Source organism: Tupaia chinensis, unplaced genomic scaffold (assembly GCF_000334495.1).
Source record: "Tupaia chinensis unplaced genomic scaffold, TupChi_1.0 Scaffold000100_1, whole genome shotgun sequence".
NCBI lineage: Eukaryota > Metazoa > Chordata > Mammalia > Scandentia > Tupaiidae > Tupaia > Tupaia belangeri.
In genome coordinates this window covers 1,836,265-1,841,489 of record NW_006159564.1, presented here as the reverse complement: position 1 = coordinate 1,841,489, position 5,225 = coordinate 1,836,265, and the positions used below count along the sequence as shown (strand labels likewise).

Genomic DNA, 5,225 nt, shown 5'->3' with positions numbered 1-5,225 from the left:
TGAGGGTGTGGGAGGAACTTCGCAAGTGCTTTTAAAAATAACTTCTTTGCTGAAGTGAGAGGAAGAGTCTGAGTTGTCTGTTTCTAGAAGAAACCTCGTAGAGAATTCAGTACCAACCAAGCTTCAGCCCACTTTCAGACCCACTGGACAATAAACTTTCCACATCTGCTCCCCTGGCTGAGGAAGGTGGGGACAGCCCCACTCGGCCAGCCCCTCTCCACAGCAATCCCCCTCTCCTCAGCATGGCGGGCATCAGCCCTCACAGAGACTGTACTTTGAAACTCATGTTGAGATTTTACCCCTTCTTCCAACCATCTTGGAGGTCCCGTCGAAGTGAACAAAGGCTGCTGCCACCACCAGGACATGGAAAATCTAATGAGACTGGAACCATGTATCAAACTTCCCAGGAAAGAAATCCTCAGGAATCCGAGCAGCATAAAGTCCAGCCCCGGTGATGTACATCACAGCTGTGAGGAAGAACAAGCCCATCTGGCCCACTGTGGTGGCCTTGGTGATAGTCAATTGTATGGTGGGCATGACCCCGCTCAAGCTGAGTTCCAGGAACACTCCAGCTCTTGTCTGTTGGTGTTTAGGAGTGCAAACTACCCCACTGTGCCACAATGATGGCAGAAATGCCCGGGACACAGACGGTGGAGAGGTAGAGCCGTGGCTGTGGGGAGTAGAAGGAGTAATAGAACCAGGGGACAGAGCTCCCCATAATCAGTAGGGCAATCCCTGAATAGTCCAATTTGGAAAAAGTCCAAGAGACTTTCTATGAATGACAATAGATGGTGTGGAAAAGCCAGGAGAAGCTGAGGCAGAGCACTGCTCCCAGAAAGAATATCCCAAAAATCACCTTCTCCTGGAGGGGGGCCATGAAGTACATATTTGGTCTGAGCATGGTCAAAATTCCCAAAAAAGAGAAACAGCACAAAACCAAGCAGATGGGTCCAGATGTTGCCAGTTTCCATATGGATGTGGAAGATGCTCTTGAAGCAAACTTGGAAGGAGGGCATGGGAGGCCTATGGCCATGCAGCAGGTAGTCATTGTCCTACAGCCAGTCGGGGAGCACATCATATGGGATGACCCTCCAGCGTCCCTCCCAGACCTTACACACAAACGCCTCCAGCTTCTCCATGGCATGATGGGCTTGTAGGGGAAGCATCAGAAACCGCATCTCCTCATCTTCTTCCTGGGGCACAGGGCATGTTTGCCCTTCTTCAGCTTTGGTTGGGCCGGCGATGACCCACTTGCCCTTTTCTTCTAGCAGATGACCCTGTTCAGCCAGTTCCTTTGTGTCCGATTCCCTGTTAATGGCAGGAGCCCCATTTCCCTGTGCCACCACAGATCCCTTGTGGGAAGACATTTGGCTGGTACCTAAAACCCTGCAGCTTCAGCTTGAGGAAAATCTGGGGTCTCTCAGCCCCAGGAGGCAGAGATCTCCCTGTGATGGTAGACAGGCCAGGCAGGCAGGCTCTGCTGGGGGCCGTAGTCCCAGACGCTACATCCTGCACTGCAGGAGGTGGCCTGCAACCGGCTGAGTGGCCCTGGATCTTCAGTCATTTATTAATCAAACTGCCATTGTTTGATTTGGTGTGAGCATGGTCAAAATTCCCCAAAAAAGAAAGCACGAAACCAAGCAGGTGGGTCCAGATGTTGCCAGTTTCATATGGATGTGGAAGAAGCTCTTGAAGCGAGCTCAGAAGGCGTTAGAGGCCAAGATTTTCCTTGGTTTATCATTGTGTAATCTCGATTACTATTTAAAGACTGACAGGAAACAAGCACCTTCAGGAAGATTTTTTACTATTCCCTAGAAAAGGTAAGGCTAGCAGCTTGCAAGGGTTTCCATATATTCTTGTATTAACTACTGTCCTTAACAGTAACAATTGGATTGCTTTTTTTGTTTGTTTCCTACAGGTCTTCCTCTAGGAAAGGAATGATCACTTCTCTGTGGCCCCAATGCTTTAGCATATCTAGCATGCTTGGAGTCTCTGTGTTGACCAAGCACGTGAAATAGATTGGTCTACACAACATATTCATAGTGAGAGATCTGCTTTTTATCTTCCCAAGAATGACAATGTGGAGATCAAATGCTAGGAATCTGGCTCTTGGGTCCCAGGTCTGAGGCTGGTGGACCAGACCAGCTAGAGGGACTTAGCAATGCAGTGTACTAATGATGGCAATTGGGCTGGGTTATTCAAAATGAGAAATACCAGAGCTATGGTGAAAATTCTGAACCCTGCCAGCCTCCTCTTATGTTATTGGCATTCTTCAACCCTATTGAATGTCCTGCCTGAGCACTTGTGCTGGGAACAAGGCATTTCATAAGTCAAAGGCCACCAATTTTCAATTCAGGCAGTGACAGCTGGTACATGGACTGAGGAGCTGCCACATCTCATCCCATGGACTTTCTGTCACACCCTCCCTGTTGCTTTCTGCACATGTTCATATCCTGGAATTAATGTTAAATATTTCTGGTGAATCATGGAATTTCAAGAAAGGCTGTTTTCTTTCACTTTAGCATAGAGAAGTGAGGAAAAGATTTTCTCAACATTTGCCTGGGACAATAATCTAGATGAAATTTTCTAGAGGATTCTAATCTCTTCCTCCACTAGGCCTGAGATCTTGCTTGGACATCTTGGCAGGGGTAGCCTGTGACCTCAAGGGAACTGACTTCACCATGTAGAGTGGAATTATGAAAAGCTTATGAACCTCAGATTTCTCGTCTACAGGTGGCCTTGAGTTGAAGACAAGTCAAGGATACTTAGGTGGTTCCTTATTCCCTTTAGTTCTTGTGGTTCTCAGGGTTGGGGTCAGAGTAAAATAAGGGACTGAAAATAAGCTATACAGAATGGTTGATTAGATGAAGGGATGAAATCTGTAAGAGAAGAGAGTGGAAAAGGGAAGTCCTCTCTATAGACTCTACTCTCCATTAGGATGAGCCCAGGCTTGGATTCTATTAAAATCTTTAGGAGGATTTTGGATTCAACTTCCACCTTCTTCCCTCTCCTCTCAAGAGTCCAGTCTACTCTTGCCCCATCCTCTAATTTGTCTGAGCATCTTACTTATTCTAAGGTTTAATGGCTCGTCTTACACTAACTCACAATGTTACATATTTAGGAGATCTTTGCATTTTATCTATAAATCAAAAGAATTCTTCTAAAATATAATTTCAGATAGAAAATAGTAAATGAAGGAAGAGATTTTGTGCTTAAGTCCTCAGGAGATTATATACACGCCAAAGTTCGTGAGCTACACAGTTGACTAACTATCTCTTGGTCAAGTCTTTTCCATGGTCTGAGTCATGTCTTTTCCATGTAAAAGCTTTCACAAGGTTGTTAATGAGGATCAGACAACATGAAAATGTATGGTTTTGAAAATGATAGAAATAAAAAATGAGTGTGCTGGAAGAATAACAAATCTTTTGAGTTTGTTCCTTTGTTCCTAAGTGGGTTTTTCAAGTGTAGAAGAGAAAGAGACAAACTCTTTGGGAAAAAAACTGGGAGGAAAAGTTTTAGAAAAAAAGAGAGAAGATAAATTTGAAAACTGTTGTGAGGGAATACAATTTAGATCTTTTACAAGTAAGCACCTAAGATGTTTTGTAATGGGACTAACCCTTCTGTGCCAGTATGAGATCTTCAATACAATCAATGTCATCCAAATTTTTTCCAGAATTGTGGATAGGAGAGAATTGAGGACAGGAGAGATGAGGGTTTGGTAGCAGACACTAAGTGAGAGCGAGGCTAGCCAGAGGCCCAATTACATTTAGGTTTCTTATAAAGCAACTTGTATGTTATTATGAGCCAGAACTCTGAATTCACATTCAGATCTCGCCACGCTTAACCTGAGAAAAATCACTGGTTTATTGAACCTCAGTGTTTATATCTGTAAAAGATAATAGCAATCATCTCATTATGTTATATGGGGTTTAAGTGAGATAATGTATGCATGGTGCTGACACAGTGCTGGACCTTATGTGTCAACGATAGTTGCTATTTACTAAAATCATCATCACTGTCATCGCCATCATCATCCTAACTAGACAGCTGCTAAATTCTTCTTAAGCATCCCATTCTGGCCAATCTTTCCATATTGGTTTCTGACGTTAATAATAGACCACTTTAAACAACAACAGCAGAAGATAAATTCTTTGTGAGGGCACATGGAAAATTTACTGAGATAGGCCATGTTCTGTACCATAAAATAAGTTTCGATAAATATTAAAAAGTTCAAGTCATTCAAAATATGTTCTCTGATCACAACAAAATTAAATTACAGTTAATAGCAGAAAGACCTCTGGAAAATTCTCCAAATATTTGGAAATAAAATAACACACAAGTAACTTATGGACGATATGTATATTAAAATCAAAATGAGAATTAGAAAGATTTTTTAGCTAGATGAAAAATAAAACTATACCATATCTAAACTTTGAATTGCTGGCAAGGTGAATGTAATAGCACTAAACCTGTATACTAGAAAAGAGAGATATTAGAAATCAATTACTTCAGCTCTAATTTTAAGAGACTAAAAGAAAAGTAACTTAAACCTAAAGTGAGTAGAAGAGAGGAAACAGTAATTATGGTAGCAGAAATCTATTTTCTATTCTAGAAAACAGAAAAATAAAGAAAAATCAATGAAACCAAAACTGGCTCTTTGAGAATATAAATAAGGGACTGTGGGGGTGGTGATTTCTTGCTTTCTGTCTCTCTGTCTCTGTCTCTCTAGCAAGTACACACACTCTATAGCAAAAAATCTCTCTCTCTCAAAAAAAAATATAGAGACACAAGAAATATGCCCACATATAGATCGGACAGTTGATTTTTGACAAAAGTAATTCAGTGGAGAAAGGGTAGTCTTTTCAACAAATGCTACTAGATAAATTGGAGATCTCTATGCAAAAAATATCAAAAGCCAAAAAATTAAAACAACAAAAACCTAAATTTATATCATGTATGATATGCAAAAGTCAACTCAAGAAGATTGAATTTTGATTTTAATAGATTTAAATGTAAAACCCAAAACTATAAAATCTTAATGACTTTGGATTTGGCAAAGAATTTTTAGCTATGATACCAAAAGTACAATCTATAACAGAAAAATTGGACAAAGCAAACTTTAACTAAATTAGAACTTCTACACTTCAAAAGACATTATGGAGAGAATGAAAAATAAGCCACAGATAAGTAGAAAATGACTGCAAAGCATATATCTGAAAAAAGAC

At 41.1% G+C, this 5,225-nt stretch overlaps 1 pseudogene; it reads right to left on the bottom strand.

Annotated features, from left to right (window-relative positions):
* Nucleotides 1-282: 282 nt before the first annotated feature.
* On the bottom strand, nt 283-1,367 carry LOC102498019 (adiponectin receptor protein 1 pseudogene; annotated as a pseudogene).
* Between the last annotated feature and the right edge of the window lie 3,858 nt (nt 1,368-5,225).